Source organism: Falco punctatus (genome assembly GCF_963210335.1).
Source record: "Falco punctatus genome assembly, chromosome: 1".
Classification (NCBI taxonomy): domain Eukaryota; kingdom Metazoa; phylum Chordata; class Aves; order Falconiformes; family Falconidae; genus Falco; species Falco punctatus.
Genome location: NC_137580.1, coordinates 112219682 through 112240781, shown reverse-complemented (window position 1 = coordinate 112240781; position 21100 = coordinate 112219682). Strand labels below are relative to the sequence as shown.

Below are 21100 nucleotides of genomic sequence, written 5' to 3'. Positions count from 1 at the left end.
GTAATACCCTCCATAGTATGTGGAATCTAACAATTTTTTCTGGTAGGCTACTGCAGGGAGGCAGAATGTGGGTAGGAGGCTGGGAACAGAATGCCGTGGTTTTGACCTTGTTTCAGCATCCCTTTAGTGTCCTTAGGACACAACTCTCTGCAGATTCTATAATTAAGTTATGCATGTTGCTAATGACACATTTCTTACATCTATGAGAGTGTCTTCAAAACAGTTGCATATTTTCATTGGTGTAGGAATAGCAAAGACCTCTTTGTACCCCTATTTTTTTCCCCCGAAGCTGTAGGAACAATTTTCTGGCTTGTAGAACAAAGAAGACAAAACAAATTACATAGCCAACATCTGCACCTGGCTCACTTACTTAGCGAATATTTGGCATAGATGCTAAACTACCTTCTGCCAAGAGAGCCTTGCCGATACAGTTGTTTAGGGATGAAGATGTGATAACGTCCTTTCCTTTTTGGTTCACCAAAGCTATTTTCTAGATTTGTCAAAGTAAAAAATTTGTTGAAAAGCAAAATACATTTTTAGGTTTAAATATCAAGAATTAATTAATGGTTAATCATTTTTTTCTAACCTACTATTTTAAGATTATGATGGTGTATCGCTTTAGTTCCAATGGCAGACACATCACATATGGGTTGCCATTTTGATGGCTTTGAATGGTAATCTGACCCACAAAATCTGAAGCACAATATGCAAACTTTTTTTTCTGGCGTGCCCTATTCTTGATGCCATCTGTGATAGGATGGAAATAAGCCTGCTCAGAATGTGGTCTTCCAGTTTTAAGCAGTGGTAGTGCCAATCACAGATGGATTTAAAAGAATAGCCTCATGTGAACGAGAAGGAAGATTCTTCTGAGCCTGAAGTTTCACTTGAAAGCACGCTACATCTGTTAAATCTTGTGGCCTGTGGAACATCCATCAGACCTTTTCATGAGTGCTTCACGTGGATTATATAAACTAAACTTATTTTCTGAATATCTAGAAAAAAAAATTCTCAACTTCCAAACATTGCTCTCCTTCCCACCACTGTCTTCTATTGTTGACATCCATAATGGAATACAGTGCAGGATGCTGACAGTATCTGATCCTGCAAAGTATTTGCAGTGTATCCATTCAGCAAAACCAATCACAGTAAATTATTTTGTAAGTTTTGTAGATAAACAGCAGATCAAAAAAACCCCACACATAAATCCTGTTGAAATCATAACATTCAGAGCCCTGGGCTACAATTTGTGAATCCTTGTCTTTGACAGTTAACAGAAATCTATGTTGTAGGTGAAGGTGAGAACCTATCTACTGCTGATGGAGCTCCACTCAAAAATTAAGATAATTAAGCACCTAATCTTCACTGTAGTCAATGAGATCTCTCTTTTCTTGTATTTGAGAGAGCCTGTGCTCTGAAGTTAGAGATTGAATGACCTTGTTTTATGTGTAACCACAAGTGTCTTGGTACTATTTATAATCCAAAGAAACACATTAAATGATTTTCACTGGTTAGGAATATGGTTTACTGAAATCTCTGATTTATTTTTTTTTAATCTCTTTAAATTGATTACATTGTTTGAACGACCATTTGCTTTTGCAGTAAGCAAGTGTGTAAAAGAAAGAACTCATAGATAAATTTAATGTTCATTACACACTGGAACATCCCTCTCAAGTCCTCTTTAAGCCTTTTATTTCCAGGCTAAATAAACACCAGTTTCAGCAGTGTCTCATCTAGTCCCTTTAATTACTGCTGTTAAGAGAAAGTTTCTGCCGATGCAAATGTGCTATTTTGTCATGTCACATCAAATTGCATCAGCCATATATTTAGGAACAAAAAGAGGGGGAGGCTGAGACAGGATGTGGCTACAAATGGAACTAAAGGGTTTTCTTAAATATAGGCTGAAAATAGACGATTGAAGCAGTGATGCTTTTTCAAGCAAAATTCCATGAAAGGGAAAATCAAGTCTGTGACGACAGAAATGAAAAGCAGGGCTGGGGGTGTGAGAAGAGGGAGTTCTAGATGGAGGCGTGGGCTGGTGTCAGGGAAAAGGTGATGAACTTCTCATTTATGCAATCACCCTTTGCGCTGTCAGACTGGTGTGAAATGGTTTTGGAATGTTAGACCACATACATCTCCCCTTGTTCCTTCTGTGTTGGCTGAAGTTACTAGCCATGCTTCCCACCAGCTTGTTGCAGGGCATGCCATCTGCCCTTTCCTTTGTAATTATCTCCCCTTCATGTCTCAAAGCTGAACTCATTGGTTGCTTCCCAACTTGACTTTTTTTGATTAAAAAAAAAAAAAAATGACTCGTCTTTGCTAACTTTTGGATGTCTCTGCTTAATCCAGTCACTTGTGTTTAGGACTCCTGCCATACAGCTTTATTCTCATTGACTTATTTGTTACTGCCTTGATGTAGGGATTGTTCATTAGATTATTTTTTTTCCTCATGAAACATTACCAAATTCCCATGCCTCAAATCAGTATGGTACAAAATGGCTTAGCATTATTGAATTCGTCGTGCCTGATCCCATGACAGTTGAATTTGATAACGTTGGAAGTATTTCTTATGGCTCCTGGGGTAACCTGCAAAATTCTAAGTGTTTTCTGTGTAAGCTCTATAAGCAGAAATCAAGTGGTTTGTTCTCTGTATTTTTGCATGCATTTTGTAGGGTTGTACCTTACTAGATGAGATTTTGGGTTTATTGTTTGGGGGGGTTTTGTATGATTTTTTTTTCTAGTGGAGTAACCAAGCAAATAGTAGTAAAGTTAAAGGAAGAATGTACCTAATAAAGCAGGAAGAAGTTGAAGGAAAAAGCTGGGAGGAGGCATATCAAATTTGTGATTCACATCTAGCAAAATTTCCTTAAACTGTGGTGGAAATACATGAAAAAATATTTTTCAGGCACTTTGTATAGTGTATTAAATTCTAGTAGGCCTTCAGAGTGCTGATATACACTACTTACACTAAAAATACCTTTAAACATGAATTAACCCTTAAAGCTCTTGCATTGCAGGAGTAGTGTTGTCCATCTATAACAGACAGTTGCCTTGAGCAACTCAGTTACTCCTACGTAACTTTGGAGAAACTACTACAATCATAAAACTCAGTCCCAGTTGTTCAGGTTGCCAGCAAATATATGTTTTTGTGGTTCAACAGAAATTAATAGAAATGTGCTGATTTATACCAGCCAAGTATTTGGGTTAGTGACTTTAATGTTGCCTTCAGTGGCTTTTGCCTGGAAAAACTGTGGTAGAAAAATTAAATCCCCCAAATCAAGTTTCAATACAGATGCAATACCAGTATTCCAGATTCTTATGTTGGACAAGAAATCATTTATGGCAACATATGCTATTTCAGTTTATTTTTTTTAACTACTTTCAGCAATAATTCAACTTACTAAAGCTAAATAGGTTGTGGTACATAGGCATAGAAAAGATTTGCAGTAGCTGTCAAAAAAAAAAAAAAAAGAGTAAGACTTCAAACAATCCATTACCCTAAATTTACTTTAAAATGTAGCATCTCTTCACAAATAATGTTTAAAAAAAACTGTTTTTGAGGAAAGTTAGTTTGGTTCTTCAGAAGATGTTAGCAGCTTCCCCATGGAAAACAGTTTTTTTCCTCTCAGAACTGGGCAGAAAATGACCTATTGAAGTCACATGCATATACTATGCATGTAATACAACTTTGAAATGATGAGTCTGATCAGAGCCTGATGGCAATTAAACAGTTCTGAAAGATTAGCTGTGTTTGAGAATCATCAGAACTCAATGCGGATGTGATCTGTAGGCGTGCTAGCAGCACCTACTTAACAAATTAGAAAAATACTATTAATTTCTTACAGCTAAGCACTTGGATTCTCTTCTCAGAAGTAATTGGTGATGTTAGAGGTAATACTTTTATTCTTGTCACCAAGGATAATAAAAATGCAGTAGAAGCTTGTATATTTACAGCATTATGATAAATGTAAGTCAAGTAGTATTTCAGACTGAAGCTAGACAGGCAAAGGCACCCAGTTCTTCATGGTTAGATATTATCAGGCCTCCAGGGCTGTAAAATATTAAATATAGCGGTGCTGTAACCTAAGCTCTTAATTTTTAAATTCTGTACAGCTGGAAGAATAACAACTCCATGGTGCTAAATCCATACACACAGTGAAGCTTGGCGGAAACAAGGCAATAAAAGACGTACCTTCAGGCTTTATACACAAAACTGCAGTGAGTGGTAGTCTGTCTACTCAAGGTGCCTAGGTCTGCAAATGGGAAGAGTGGCATACTGCTGACAGCCTCTAGCCTGAGTAGTAAGAGGCTTGTGTCTCTGACTTGGCTGCAATATTTGGTTTTCTGTCTTTCGTGATTTTTGTGTGGTAAATTCATCCCTTGTCTGTGGCATCTGACTAGACTGTAAATAGAAGTGTAACGTTCTCCAGGAGTGGCGGGAGGAGGTGAGAGAGTCCTGTAGCGATTCTGGTGATACTTAAAGCATTAATTTACATAGAATTTCCTATTTTTTTGGTTTTGGTTTAATCAACTTCCCAAGACTTTAAGGCAATCCCATCTAATATTTTTTCCCAGATGACTTTTTAGTACATGAGAATTAAAAAAAGCCTCAGTAAAATGTGTATTTTCATATCAAAGGTGGCATTTCTGTTGTACTTTTTCAAAACAAAACACAGAAATATTAAATGGGGAAGGAGAAAGATAGATGTTTGTTTTTATAGTTGGGGTTTGTTTTGAACTGAATAAGTCTGAAAATATCAGATAAAAACTGCAGATCAAATGAAAAGACTCCATAAGCATTCTCCAGATTGTTCATCAAAAAACCACCCAACTGACAACACTACAACAAGGAAATGTTCTTAATTAATGTCTTCAGTTAAAGGAAAAGCATTGTGGATCTCTTAAATATATTATTAAATCTGTATTGTTTAGATAATAGGATAGGGAAAGACACTTGTGCTGAGTGCTGTGTCAAATTTGTCAGGGCATGTTTAATTCTAGTTCACTTGCTGGATTTCACAGCTATTTGTCTGGGTATTGGGGTAATTTAGAGGGCTGAGTGAAGCCAGATGACTGCAATGAACTCATTTTGTGTCTTTGACTCATTCTGGCAAAAAAAGATGCTATTTAAGGGGTATTTTGTATTGTATCCTGTTCCTCCTGTCTCTCAAACTTTCTCTGAGCCACCGTCTACACCATCACCAACAATTACATCAAATTAATTCAGCATAATTGAGTTAATTATTAGCACTGGAGGTTAACAACATGACTTCAATTGAACCAAAGCTTTTATCCCACTTTTCCTGAGGTTTCACAAAATGTAAACAGATCTGAATTATGGTTGAAACCAAAGGCAGCTCCATTTCCATCAAGTGCTTTTGCCAGTCAGAAGAACTATCCTGCCATGCTCATTCACTCAGATGGGTGTTGATAAATTTGCTGTCTGTTGCAAAGGGAAAAGAATACTGTGGTGTTCTGGATCAACATTCTAGTACCTGAGGAAAAGAGGAAATACTTTAATCACCCCAGAGCCATTCAGTCAAAACCAGAAAGGTTCATTAATAAAAATTCAGATATATAGAGGGTACTGAACCGATTTAGCTGACATACATCAAAAAGAGTTAAAGCATAGGTTCAAATAGTTCAGAGGATAGCTTTTTGAATTAGGGATGCTATTGTGAGTAACGGTGTGAGACATAATCAATAGCACAATTCCTTTTATAATAATCGGAAAATTCCCAGCTATTGACTCATTGTGGTGACTTTGCACGAGCTGCTGAATTTTCTGGAGCATAGTTTTTTTCTCTCAGATATTTTCCTTCTTAGAGATCCAAGAGGCTAGGGTTGTGTCTTTGTGCTTGTGCATCCATGGTCTAGGCATAGTGCAGTGGGGTATTTGAATCACTGGTGTCTTGTATTGCAGTGGATCTCTGCGCTGGGATGCTCACAACTCTGCCTTTCCCAAGGGTAAAAGCAAGCTTTTACCTTTAGCGCCAAGGGCTAAAATTGAAATCCAACTCCTGCCTTCCACAAAGTGCAACGTGTTTGTTTTAATCTATTATAGCAAGAGCTCTGAGCTGGACATCTGCATCAAGAGTTTTGGCTTGAACTTAAATCTATATAGGCAAAACCCATAAACTTCTTTTTCCTTTAACTTAATCTCAGCCAGAGCCATAAATTAGTTTATACTACTCAGTATAGTTGGTTCGTTGTGTGTAATCAATTAAAACCAAGCTCTGCACCTCCAGAAAAAAATATTCTGCAGAGTTCTATAGTGTTTTTCTTGTATACCATTCTGGCTCAGTGACAAAAATGTCCAGAAGATGGGGGGGAAGTGAAAGTTTGAAGAAATCATGCCCCAGTTGTAAGATTTTTACCTGGTCAACAGGATATCCAGGACCTATTTTTGGTTCTGCTGTTGAAGTGTTATGTGGAAGATTAAGACTATTGTTTCATTTCTTTGTGTCTCTTTGGGGAAAGTAGGGCTAAAGATACTTGGTTTGTATTTATACTTGATTTGAGTTCTGTATATGGTGAGGATTATTTAACAATGGATGAATTTTCTGGGACAGACCGCGGAAGATGGATAAAATTGTCTTGCTTGAAAATGCTTACAAGATTCTGGGACAAAGTGACAGTGAGTCAGCTGCTGATGTTCTGATTCTAGGTTTGGATGGTATCATTTTGGAAAGAAATAAGATTCTTTTTGTTTTGAAAAGGTGTGATATCATATTGCTAATACTATAATGTATAACAACACTACACTAGTGTTACTTGCTGATCCTGAGATGGTTATTTGTTCTAAGCAATAGACAATAGTGGCTTTAAGTTTTAGATACGTGTGCACTTCTCAAATTAGTAAGATTTTTTTAAAATATTTGTTTTTTTCATCTTACTACTTTGATGTAAACTTAAATCTAGGTGATGATGGGGGAGGAGAGAAGTTGTATTACTAACATGGAAACTCACAATATATGCTTGTTGTTCTCATCTAAATCACGCCCATGACCTTGCCATGCAAATAGATGACAAACAGCCTTCTTCCACAGGGGGTGTGCTGGGGTGCACAGGTGCCCTTGTAGCACTGCGGGGAGAATTCTGCTCCCGAGAGGTCAGATCCTGTGGTGTAAATGACTGCAAGTTTGTTAAAGTCAATGGAGCTGTGCTAGCCTGTTGATATTGTTTGTAGAAGTCTGATCTATTCGTAGACTTTCAAAGACTACTTAAAATTAACAAAACTGACCTCTTCCAGCATAAAGCTTCTGTTTTCGATTTGGAAGCCAGAAGTCATTATTCTTTTGGAAGCTATTATTGTTTTTAAAATCTGAATAGGAGGGAAACAACAGGGCCTGAGCTAATGGGGGGTAACAAAACATGTAGTCCTGCATTCAAGCAATGTGTAGGCTTGCAATTTAAATTATACTAGGTAGCATCTGTCATCACTATGTCAGCTGTAGTTTTAACCTCTTCTTTCTTTTAATTGGGTCAAATCGTGAAGCACTGAAGTCAGTTGTTAAGTAGCTCTGGAGCCGGGTACTCGCTTCCTGGATGGAGCTCCTTCAACATTTTTCTTTTAATCTAGAAAGAATAGCATAACTTTTTGAAATAAATGTCTTCTATGTAGAGGAGAATGGTCCCTGAAAGACTTGGGAGGCCATATAGCTCTTTCAGCATCCAAAGCATGGAGAATGTACAGGACTTGCAAAGCTGCTGGCTTTGTGAGGAGCTCCCGTAGCATCCCACTGCAGCAAGCAGAGGGTTTTTAGGGATAAGGCTTCTTTCTCAAACAGTTGCTGGACTGGGAACTCTTCTTTGCGATAAGCTTGTTGATAGCCTGACTTTTCCTTTGTTTTTCTTATTAAACAGATTCTCTTTGATCTGGGCTAGGCCCTGAAGAGTGACAATAAGGGGTTTGGGGAAACTTGAGATACGGCTTTAAGACCTAAGAAATGTTCCTAAGATATGGCGGGCATCTGCCCACATGATTAGCTGTTGGTATGGTAACAATCCCAGATTAGCGAACGGTACAAGTTAAAATCCCCCTTAAGAGGCTAAAGGTTCCTAGACTTAAATATTCTGTAATACTGCTGCTTATAAACATTTATTCCATGAACAGGCATGTATTTTTCTCCAAGATGTGGTAGGCCAAATTCATCCATGGTATAATTCTACCACAGACTGGGTTTATGCCAAGGAAGGTTTTGGCTCAGATTATTACTTGGATCGAGAGCAAGAGATTGGAAGAAGCTAAATTTCAGTTGGTGTGGATTTCATATGAGACAGCAAGTTATTCTTGATGATGCTGTAAAGGATAATGTAAGCTGGGAAGGACGATTACAGAGTGAACTGTAGATACCAGGACATTGTACATGTACCATCGTCATTAGTCCAGGGATTATGTATGTATAGTTAGGACTGGAAAGGATGTGCTGCAATAGATTGGTAAAATGAAAGGTCATACTGGAAATCCCTGTTAGACTGTGAGGTTTATTCTCTTGTAGGCTGGATATGATATTTGCACTACAGGAATGTTAAAAGGTATAAATTAGGCATTCTTGGTTAAAAAAAACCAGTTTGTTATTAATCTTTACTCAATAGTGTGGGTCACAGTGCCTTCTTTTGCTTTTTAAAATTCTGACTTTTCATCTTCCCATGGCTGTGTCCTTCTATTGAACTTTTGTACTTTCTGAAGTAGAGCCCTTTCTGCACTAAGTAATAGCTGCTTGTTTGAATTATGTACTTCTACCCTCTTGCCTTTCTTAAAAAAAAGAGAAAGTTGGATTGCACGAGCAAAATGAGCCTATCTTAAAGCATAAATGTACAATGAACTTCAGCTAGTTTCAGTCCTTCCTGAATTGAGTTGGGAACAATGACAAAGCCTTATGTAAGATGTACTATTCTTCCCATGCTTGTATGCTTGCATAGTTTGTAGAATTAGTGTTTTCATTAATCAGATAGCATGTTTGTGCTTTTCAAAAAAAAAATTAATACCTTATGCTGCCAACTGGGTATCTGTCCTTTAACAAAACTTGTGGTAGCTTGTGTTGTACCCAGTTGGAAGTTTTCAAAAATGTGAAGATTCAAGAAGTATTAGAAGGTGATCTAAACCCAGCCAGAAAGTTGTTATACTAAGTGGCATAAAGTAGTAGGAAGAACAATGATTGCTAAACTGGAACTAAGCACTGGAGTACCTCAAAATACAATGTTTACAAGAAAGGCAGGAATCAACAGGCAGGTTTGTTTTAAAGCTGATAGCACTAAGATGTAACTCAATTCATATTCAGGCATGATCTCAAAGGTAAATACTTACAGATGTAGCCACTGAGAACAAAATTCATATTGGCAGCAGCTGAACTGAGAAGTTCATAGCTGGGAAGATAAAGCTATTTCTAGGCTGTGCCTTTCAGAATTTTCTTTAAGACAGGAGAAATCATTGCCAGGAGAAAAAATCAGAGAAGTTTGAATTGTACCTAAACCACAGAGACTTCTATCTTCCCATTGCTGCCGGAACTTGACATTTAGTGAGTGTGATACAAAGAGTATTACTCTAATTGGTCTGAGCATACTTATTAATTATCCAGAACAGGGTAATCTGGCCTTTTTGTGAGCAGCATGTTTCCTCGCTGCTCTTAGATTGCAAAAGTCTCAATGTTTTAGTTGCCATGTTTGGTGTATTGCATGTCTCTGCTTCATGATACCAAACAAGAACGTAAGGTAAAACATTTGCCTTGTGGCTTTGGTTGATTTATAGAAGTGTGTCTTCATCATGACAAGATTCTGATGTCCTTTTATGGATGAATCCCAGAGCTTTTGTGCATTTTTGTAGTCATATTGCTTTATGTCTATATTCAGTTTTCCTTTACCATACAGATCTTTTAAACTCTTACTCGGACCCAAAGAAAAACAGATTATAGGTCTGGTTTCCAGTTGCCTTAAAGGTGCTTTACACCTTTCAGCAGTAAAGGGATCACAAAGTGAGTGCAAATACAAAATATAATCTACACTAAGAAAACTGTGCTTCTTGGGGCCTGAAAATATGGATCTCTTATGTGCTGAGTATGCTAGGCTACCAGGTGGGCTCAGATCTTTATTCAGCACCTTCCTGTATTTTCAGGGTTTGAGACCACAAGGGCAACTAGATTATACCGTTTGACTTTGTGTAATGTGGTATTAAAACTTAACCCAGGAAACTGCTTTAAGTTAGACAACTTGTGCTAGACTAGCACGTCTGTGCCTTACAGGTTCTAGGCTGCATGCTGACTGCCTGGATAGTTCAGCTGTGTGAAGTTCTTTCCTTTTTTCCTTTTTGACCTTTACAACAGACTTTCAAGGCTGGATGAATTGCTATGGTAGTGGCAGCCCATATCTTTTTTTGAAAAATGTGGATGAACAAATTAAAATGGAGCTCTATTCTACTTTCAGAGATATAGTTAATTTTTTTTTTTCTTTTACTCATAGCTTCCTAATTTATACGCTTATATCTATTTAATTTTTTTGCACAGCGTCTCACTGGGACCTGATGCTTAGTTGCTTGTTCGGTATGACTATCTAGTTCTTTTTCTCAGTACTATTCCTTCAAGGTTATGGTTATACCTATTGCATAGGTATAATCTGCACTCTTGAGTTGTTTGTATAATGATCGGGTGTGTGAAAGCACAACTTTGGACTCCGCTTACCCAGAAATTTTCCACATTCCATTTGATTGCCCTGTTGTCATTATGTACAGCTCTAGCAGTCTTTGTCATCCCCAAGTTTTGCCAATTACAATTTTATATTTACAGGGAGGCAACTGCTGATAGTGTTGAATAACATCAGGCCTAATACTGATGCTATAGAACTGCATGTAGGATGTCCAGCCAATGGCGATTCCTTGTCAACAAACAAATCTTTGAGATCTGTTATTTAGCCAGTACTTAATCCCCCATATGCTCTACTAATATTGCATAAAGCTAACTTTACACTGCAGGGCTGTGCTCCCAAAATGTGTTGCCGTTGCACTATCATGTGACACTGCTTCTCTGCCTCATGCATCAAGCAAAGCACAAAGCAGAGAAAAACAGAAACAGAAGTGAACAGAGCAAGACTAACTATCATCATTCATGCAATAGGACTTTACAGATCATATTTAGAAAGGACAAAATCCACAACAATGACAAGCCACAGCTCGTCAGAAGTGATCACATCAAAACAGCAGATCTTAATAAAAGCCCAGCATGCTGGAGAGATGTGTTTATTAGAAAGTGACTTCAGCATTGTACATGCTCATCCATACACAAGGAGGGGTATGTCTACAGGGCAGGCCATTGCCCAGGGCAACAAAATATTCAGTAGCTCTGTGAGTGAATGTGACTTGGTCGGGACAGACATTTGCTGGTTTGCCTAGGGCAGCAGAACCTATAGAGCTGGCCTCAAACACGGTGCACTAGTCACTTTGCTGTGACCTACTAGGGAAGAAAGAAAATACACTACAGTGTAATAACCAGAGAAGGAAGCCAGTTCACTGCAGGTGGTAAGGTCTGCCACTCTGCTGCAGTAAGTTGTAAGTGTATTTAAGAAGTCAGAGCCTAGAGTCATAGGTCTTCCTATATTACCAGCTGGGAACCTGTGAAACCCAGAAGGGGGAGGACTGATGCTGCCAAATGCTAAGACAAAACAGTAAGTATCGTTCTGGGTAGCAGCAGTCCACTTGAGTGTCTTCCTGGACTGATGTCAAAACATGAACCAAGACGTTTTGTGGGTAAAAAGGCTTCAAGAGGCTTCCAATTGAATTCTTATTTTGCAGTTTGATTATTACTTTCCTGTGCAGAAAGTTTTACCATTTCATTTTGCACAAATACCACTTGGAATCTGTATTCATACTAATAAAAGCAGGTCTGGAGGAGGCATGAGTTGGGTTACAGAACGTGGCTATGGAATTTTAATAGTAAGTTCACTAGTGATTTTTTCATGCAGCATTTGTTATTGGACACTTCAAGGGGGACAATTTTGGCACCTTAGATAACTATATGAGATTATCCTGGGAATTCTGTGTTGAATCTGGATATCTAAAATTGCACATAGGTTTGAAAAAAGTCAATTTCTTTGCTGTTTTATGAGTGCTTATACTGCTGAGAGTATTTCTGAAGCACCTTCTGAACTAAAACTAAACTAATGCTACTCAATAGATGCTTTGCATTTGGTTTTTTTTTTTATTAATGTTTTGGGTTTTTTTACAGGGTTTGTTTGCTTAATCCTAATTTGCAAAATTCACTCTGTACTAAGATTTTTTTAATTGGGTCAAAACACAGCCTACTAATACCCAGGGAGACAGTGTGGGTTTGGTGTTTTGTTGGTTTTGGGGTTAATTTTGAGGAATTTATTTTTGAACATGCAGTTCGATCAGCTTGCATAACAGACTATTTGGAGCAAGAGTCTGGAGCCAGCTGCAGACACTGGTACCAGCTTTTGGATCCCACAGGTACCTTCGGTAATGCGGAGCAAATAGTAAAAAGGGTATCAAAGGGTTCTGTCTCGCAATTGCTAGTTTCTTTTCCCTCCAACTTCTGTTTTGTGTGCCTGGGTTTGTGTGGGATGGTCAATGGCAGTGCATTCTGCTGCTGAGAAACCGGATTGTGAAGTTTATCCTGAGAGATGGTTCAGTGGTCAGAATGCTGAGGCAGACTGTGGGAACCCAGCTCCATTCTGCTGAATACTACTTAGCAGTTGGTATTCAACACCTTAGGATCTGCCCTGTGGAAGCGAGTATGTGTCTTGCCTGACTACAGTGAGCTGTTGAGGCAGTGTTCCAGGCTAGCTTTGTGTCAGTTAAGTGACCAAATTAAGTGAGTGAAATCCAGGCCTGTCTTGGTTCCTCATTGTTAAAAATTGATGTAATACTACTGTGCTACTTTACTAGGATAGTGTAAAATTAATACATTGGAGATCATGAGGTTTGACTGGATTAAGGAATGGTAGATTCCCGAGTTAGACTTCTAAAGCTGTAATACTTGGAAGTAATAAGAAAACACATTTTCAGCCTGTATGTTGGGGGGAAGAGAGGGAAGCGGGAGCCAACCTGTAAACAGCAACAGCTCAGGAAACTTGCAGTCCTTTAATTAATACTTCCAGTCTCTGAAGCCCAGCTTTGGTGCCTGTTTAACTAGTCTTGTGGGATTGAGATTCTAACTGTTGTGACTGTTTTTCAAGCAAATCCCTACAGTTCAACAGCAGAAAAACCCCAACATCTGAGAGAAGTGCCATAGGGTCATATCAGTATCATCATGGGTTCAGCTATACACTGGGTCAATTGACAAACTTGCAAATGCAAAGTGCAAGATTAATTGGCTGTGGTCAGCTTTTGCTTTACTATCTGAATGTCATTATCAGGAATGTAAATGATTATGCAATGCAGAGAGATGCCACAATAGTCTTAGTGTCTCCTTTTAGACTTGTCTGTCTTTAAACAGGGCTTTATCTAAATGCAAATGTGATTGCAGCCTTCTGATTAGGACATTATACAGTCATCCATTCCAGAAAAGCACAATTAGCGGATTATTTTATTTCTGACTCAACAGTTCTTGGTGTAGATAGTTTGTTTGTTGTGCTATGCATGATATTTAAGTTATCAGAAGGAGATTTACATTATTAGTCAGGATTATAGCCAGATTTTGCGAGGTCGAGGATTTTTTCTTGGCAGATAAAAATGGTAACATTTGTGGGATTGGGGGTGGGGTGTGGGGGGGGTGTTGTTTTTAGAACAAAAGGCGATAGTGCAGATTTTTACTATGCTTCATTGTCCTTTTTGTGCCCACTAAGGGGCAAATTACAGTAGTAACTATGCAAATTCTCCAGTGTTGTTGTGTGTACAAGTGCAGTTTAGTTCCTGTTTTCAGGGTCTATTCACTGTTGAGTTGTACTCATACAATGTCCTGGTATCTTAGAATTTAACAGTGGCTCAGGTCATAAGATTATTTCTCATTAAACAGTCATTTTACTAAAACAGTCATCAGCTTTTCCATGTGCTGTGGTAGATTTCCAGTGAAGCTTTCGCTGGAAATGATATTGCAAACACTGAAGTTACATGCTCAGAAAAATACAGATCTCCAGCAACGAACTTCCATGTGAAGCTTACCCATTTTGCAAAATCTGTAGCACTTCTGCAGCTATGAATCTGTTAGAACTCAGGATATTTTTTTCTTCGATTATGGGAGCCTCATACACTATATGTTTCATAACTAGACCTGCTAAGAACGTCAAATCTTCAAATCTATTAGAAGTCCAGTATTTGTGGGAAGGTGAAGGATTTTTTTTCCACAAAATTCATCAATGTAACTGTATTTGTCACACAATTTAGATTCAACGGCTCATCATTTTCCTATGAAAAATTACTGCAGTGAAAAATTCCTAATTATGTATAGTGAAACAACATTTTCAATTCCATTGATCAGTTGAATCTTTCCATATTCATATGTTTACGTGACTCTTGTTTCTTGCTCACTCCCATAGCTTATTTTCTTCATGCTGTAGTAAGCTGTCCTATACATTCCCAACACGAGGGATCTTTGCTTTTGTGACAGGAAATCTATTGCACCACTTAAGTTTAATTAGAGCACAATGACATATGATGAGTTTACACATCAAACTCTAGAAACAACTCAACAAACTGGCTCTAGTCCCAAAGTATATTTTGGGATCTGTATTGAATTGGGATGTTTCACTGTGTTTAGTGGGAATCTGTGAAATACAGGGTCAGTGGAACTATAGCAATCCTTACCAGTGAAGGAGATAGTCCAAAAAACCTGTGTTTAAAGGTGAATTTAGGTTCAGATCACCCTGAATTCAATGGTATATTCTAGATTTCTGTACTGGATCATAAAAAAAAAAAAAAAGGTCTTCCCATAGGTTCTATGTAAGTAACAAGTTGAATCCTATGCCCAGTTCTAATTTGCACTGAGCTCAGAGTTGAATACAGACCCAGCATGTATTTTAATCTGCCATGTGCTGGAGTGAGGGGTTAGCTTACATCTAGGTGTGCAGGTGATCTTCATATTTTGCTCACTTGTAGCACTACTCATGTGTTGGTAAGTCACAGTCAGTGCCCTATTGCTTACACAAATGAAACTCCTTATCTCATATCTCTAACATTTATGTGGGTTTATTATTTCAAGACGTAAGACTTATTACTGTAGCAATTTTTTCCTTCCATAAATGCTTTACTTTAAATGAGAGCATCCAGATGTTTCACAGATACACTTTTATTTTTTAATTTTATTTCAGGAGAGCTTAGTTTGAGTTACAGTGTCCAGACCCCAACTTTGTCTACACTCAGGGTTCCGGGTCCTTTTTTGTCTTACTAATCTACATTTGTGGAAATTACGTGAAAGATAAAAACCCCCTCTTTTCTGTATGGAGAACACAAAAATGGTAATGGCAAAAGCAATTTAAGCTGGGATTTTTGTAGAGTTCATCCCCTACTTTCAAATATCCACTTCTCCTGTGGCCATTGGACTGCTTTAGTATTTAGAGACACTGTACTCATAGGAGACTAGACTATTTTAAGAAAGTGCCACATACTCAAAATGTTGCATTTAGTTTAACTGTATAGTAATGATGCATGCCCAGCCTTTGCATTAGTCCAGTGAGGCAGTGCATCTCAAGTATTCACCTTCAAGTTCCAGTTGTTGCCCTGTGGGCCCTTTCTGTAACACATGGAAGGCCTTCTCCTCTGCTGACCACGTTAGCGTTGCTTCTCATGTCAAGTCATGGGCTGTGGGGCACAGCAAAGCCAGATGGCTTCAGATATTCCTGTATGTGAGCTGCCCAACTCAAAATGCAGCCATTTGGGTTCTGAACAAAAAACCTAGCTGTATTAAAGCTTGAATTTCAGTATTGAAGAATATGTACAACTGCCACTGAAGGAAGGAGAAAAGGAAAACATGGGTTGGAGCCAGTGGTGTGAAGTTGGACTAGTCAGTTAATTTCTGTGCCTCATTTCCTATTGATGAGAACAGTTTGCAGTCTAAGGGGTGTTCTTGTGTCTGTATCGGACACTGGGAGACACTTGGGGTATGGTAATAGAAGATCCAGAAACACATAAAAAAGTTAGATTTCTGTGGGTGCAACATCTCTAAATAGTAATCTTTAAGCTTCAGTAATTTTTTTATAACAGGCTCTAGAAAGTGCTATATTATTTAGAAAAGTGACTTGATTAATCAGGCTTTAAATGACTGACAGATAAAGCACCTTGACAATCACTGGGCCATTAACATGGCATATTCTTTGGATTCTGGCATGTCTTGTGGCTGTTTTCTGTTTTTCATTTTCCTTTTTTTTTTTTATAACTTTATTTGTTCAGTCGGTTCTTGTTCAAATGTATTGGTATAACAGAAATATAGCTAGATACACAGAGTACATCCAAACTTTATTGAAAAGGACTTGCTCTCCTGTGTAATTTCATGTGGTAATAAATTCAAGGCTACCAAAGAAAGGCAACGCATATGTTATTGTATGCTTTAACTTCTTGTTACGAAAGAACAGTAAATCTAGATATTAATTTACTTAGATCCCAGTTTCTCTGAAAAAGGCAAACACTGACATCTCCTTCTATAAGTTGAGTATTGTAACAGAATTCCTTGGACTATCAGTATGCGTTAGGAATATTAGTCAGTCTACATACATTGTTCTCAGTGTTGTCACCTGCAGTACTAAATGCCAGGGGAAAACTGAAGGAGGGGACCTAGCATGATGTTTGTATAGTAAATGTTTCTTACAACAAATGGTATAAATTGGCAACCCCAAAATACTTCAATAGGGTAATACTAGTTGAATACTCAGAGTTCAGTTTAAATAGTAGGAGAGAATGAGCTAGGTGTCAGGTGAAACTAAATATCCTAAGCAGAAAAGGAAAGCAGAAGTAAAGGCATTTGCATAACAACACAAGATGATTTTCATTTGTTTTCTCACTGACTTGTAATAGGGGTATACAGATATATCACTGAACTGAATGCTAGGAAGAAACCAAAAGTAGGTATCTATTTTGAAAGTCCATCTGTATTAGAAGGGTTCCTAAGGGGGGGGGGGGGGGGACACTTCAGAAAAGTCAAGAAAGGAAGTTAGTACTGAGAGTGATATCAAGGGTGGAGTGAAAACTGTATGCTGGAAACATGCCCTCAGCTCTCTCTGCTGGAAGAGAAGCCCTAGGATTGAACCCCGTGTTACTGTTACAAAAATAATGACATGTACATGTACCTGTTAAGGCCTTCAACACCTGGCAAGTGTCATATGGGTTGTTATACCACAAGATGTCCAGTATGCCAAAACAAAACAGAGCGCTGTGAAACAAATTCTCCTTATTGTATATGATGTTATCTGATACTATATTATATATTATTCCATCATCATTGGAAGCGTTCAGAAGCCCATCAGGTCAGATGGGGCTTTGAGCAACCTGACTATTGAAAGATATTTCTGCTTATTGCAGGGGGCTTGGACTAGATGATCTTTAAAGGTCCCTTCCAACTCAAACCATTCTGTGATTATATTTCTATTTTCAAAATAGGACACAGATTTGGAATCATCCTACCTAATTTAGGCTTGTAACTGCAGGATCTGTAATTCTTGTTTAGCTACTCCTGTGTTCAACAGAGAGAAGGGCAGGGAGTAATTCAGTCTGTATATTATTTGAGTCACGTTTTGAAGTTGCTTGTCTTTCTACTGGTTGCAGGGGGGATGCAGGGATCACTGTACTATTGAGAGTATAATCTCCTCCTATACTCAAATGCCAAACCAAAATGGATCCAAACCAAAAAATGCATGGAGCTGCTGCCCAGCATAGGCTTCATTGCAAAGAGAAGATTATATTTTTAGGGAAAATGATATTTTAGGGAAGAAAGATTGGAAGAAAACAAGATTAAGAGTTTGAAGCCTGGGATTATTCTGATCCGTGTTTTAAACTGAACTTTTTAGGTAAAGCCATAATTAGTACATCTTGTGTGCTTGGAAAGTGAGCTAGCAATTGGACTAGTTATTCTGAAGCCAGTTTGAAAAGCCAGCACTTGGTCTATATTCGTGAATTTTTGTGATTTCTTTCTGTCCTGCATGGGTTTTTTGGACAGTATCCAATTCTGTAGTGTGTGAGGCCAGATGGCTTTTATTAAACAAATATGAAAACCCAGAACTGGAATCAAACAAAAAGAATGAGAAGACTGCAGCATCAGTATAGAGCCAACTTACTGCCCTTGTGATAGAAGAATGGTTTTCTAATTGTTCATGAAAGCTAATGGAAACCATATTTTGGCTGTCAATAATTCTCAGGGGGGATCATTGTGAAGTCTTACCTCATCTCTTGTACTTTTCTGATAGAACATATCAAGTATTCAAAAGCATATGCACCCCATGCAGCTCAAAGTGCAGAAAACCACTGGTCAGTTTTAGATACTGGAGAAAGACGGGACTCGGAGTGAGTGAGTTTTACTGGCACAGCACTGACCTGCTGGAGGCTGGTGCAGATTTACCTGCGTTAGAGCATGTCAGTTGTGGGAGAAGTAGATAAGAAGGAGACAGAGGGTAAAGGTTATGATGACGTATCTTAATTACTTGGCTCCTGTATTCTGTCTTGTGGGCGAGAAACAGGTTTTCACACTCAAGCATGGTGAGGGGGGGTGTGTGTTTGGAAACTTAATCCAGTCAACATCATCTACTTCTGGGTAGAGTTACCTGTAACTAAAAATCAGAAATGCTATTTTTTGCATTTTGTCCATGGAATCTTTCCTAAATGTTATACCATTTCAGTCCCCAAGATCTTTATTCCAGACTTTAGTAATAAATACCCAATCAAAGTTACTATCTTAAATGTTAAATTTGATCCACCTTTTCTGTTTCAGTGCTGTGTATTAGTCCTTCCCGCACTGGATGGGGCATTACACAACACAACACAACACAAAACAGCATTCCCAATTGCCATATTTGACATTGGCATCACCCATTTATCCGTCTTGGGAATGGCCTTTTTCTACTTTTCTTTCCAAGTTCCCCTGCATAGGAAGTCCTTAACCTGTGATTAATTAAGGAAGTAACCAAGCTGAATCTTGTGCAAGTAGTTGTAAAGGCTGTGTTTTTACTAGCTCCAGTGGAAAGTAATCACAGCTGTTATAATGGTGTTTACAAGAGCTTGGGGTCCAACAGCCATTTTTTGGCTGTTTTTTTTAAATTATTTTTATAATATTAAAAACAGAATCAGGGTAAATGGCACCATACAGAGATCCTTTAGCTTGTTGCAATCACAAAAAACGTGGCATGTTGGTAATGAATATCAAATTGGGATTTTTGTAACTTTTATGGGTATTTTTCATAGGGGGTTAGCCACTGTGATTGGTGGCTTTTTTGGAGTGCTGTTTGTCATAAATCTATATAATACTTTGGGGAAAGGGCTTTGCTTCTTGAAAGTGTGGCTAAAGTGATTTTGAGTAGACTCATAAATGAATTACGCAGAACCCATTTCAGATGTAAGGAAAGATGTCAGTGTAAATAAGCAGGAAAAGGATCCTGACATATGTCCTTTAGAGATTTATGCCTATTGAGCTTATTGTATATCCTTATTAGTTTTAATAATTTACATCATCAGCTCATGAGGTAGTAACCCTGTAAAATACTTCCTTAAGACAGTCATCTTTTTCCCTTGGAGGCTAGAAAAGCTTTTTCTGAAGTGTCATCAGAGCCTTTCTTAGGGGCTTCCATAACACCCATCAGCTGTGACTCACTGTGTTTCTGCAGGTCCTTAAAAAAAATTGTTATAAAACTTGCCTGTTGATATCAGCTCACCAGGTGGTGAGCTATATCGTGTGCTCTATTAGTCTACACAAAAACAGGCTTATTACTGTCACCTCCTCCCCATTCCCATCCCACCTGTTTGGCTCATCTGCCTCGTCTTATGACTTGTCATTAGTCTGCCTTGTAAATTCTTTGTGGCAGGAACTTTTTCATTAGATATGTAGGTATATATAGTACCTACCATGATGGAGCCTGAATCCTTGAGTGAAGAGTATGGGCACAATTCCAATACAGATAATAATGCTAATATTGTAGTGCTCTTTCTCACGTTTCCTGTAGACAAGAAGCTCTGCCACAGGAACAGCTCCCTCTCATTTTACAAGCTGTTACTTTTGACAAAAGATAATTAGATTTAAAAGATCAATATAGCATAGATTTCACTCAATCTTTAAGTAACGAACAGACAAACGATACTGTGAGGTGCTCAGATACGACTTTGTACTGTGGTTTTGTGCCATGAGTAAAGCAATGTTGTCAGGTCCCATCCCTTAAGAGTAAGACACATTCTGTGTTTTTATCATAGAATTCTTAACATTTTTTTCACATAGAAAAATTATACTATTTGTGCATAAAATACTAAAGATTTTCAGTGACTTCTGCTACTGTAAACTGACGTAGTTCTTGCTACTCTATAAAGGTATGCTGACTTAGATCTACTTAGTTACAGACTGAGATGGAATTTTGTTTTACTGAAAATACAGACTACACTAGTACATATCCTGTTATGATGGACGTTTTATAGGTACACAGTGAGATTTTCCCCACTGCAAGAAGAGCTAGTCTATGCAAATGTACAGCCCAGGTGGTGTTCTATTCTGAAATAAATTTGGCTGAAGGACTTAAATTACTTAAGAAAAAGGAAAAAAAATGTTCCAAATAATGAGTAAGAATCCTAACGGGTGCTAAATAATGTCACACACCTACTTCATTATTCATTTACTTATTTATCTTTATTCTTAAGAGTAATGATGTAAAAGTGCTTTTTTTCCAAATGTTAACTTTGTTCTTTGCAGATGGTAGCCATCTACTAAATGACAAGTCATTTACAGTATTTGAAGTCATTTACAGTATTTGATTAGCACTTTATATAGCCTGGATGGACTTATTGTTACAATATGTAAGAATAGTTGTAGAGGTGAAACTTGTTAAATTTGTTCTTTTCCTGTTGCTGTTACAAAAAAAAAAAAAAAATGGAAAATTTGAAACCAGAGATATTTTTGCCTGGCTTCTCCTATATTTGTAGGTGTTATTTCAAGTTAAAGCTGACACTCATAGGCCAGTTCACAAGATATTCTTG

At 37.9% G+C, this 21100-nt stretch overlaps 1 protein-coding gene across 2 annotated transcripts in view; it reads left to right on the top strand.

The window, feature by feature from the left end:
* The window catches only part of LYRM9 (LYR motif containing 9), a 42283-nt gene that overhangs the window by 17499 nt on the left and 3684 nt on the right, over window positions 1–21100 (top strand). The gene's annotated exons all lie outside the window — the stretch shown is intronic.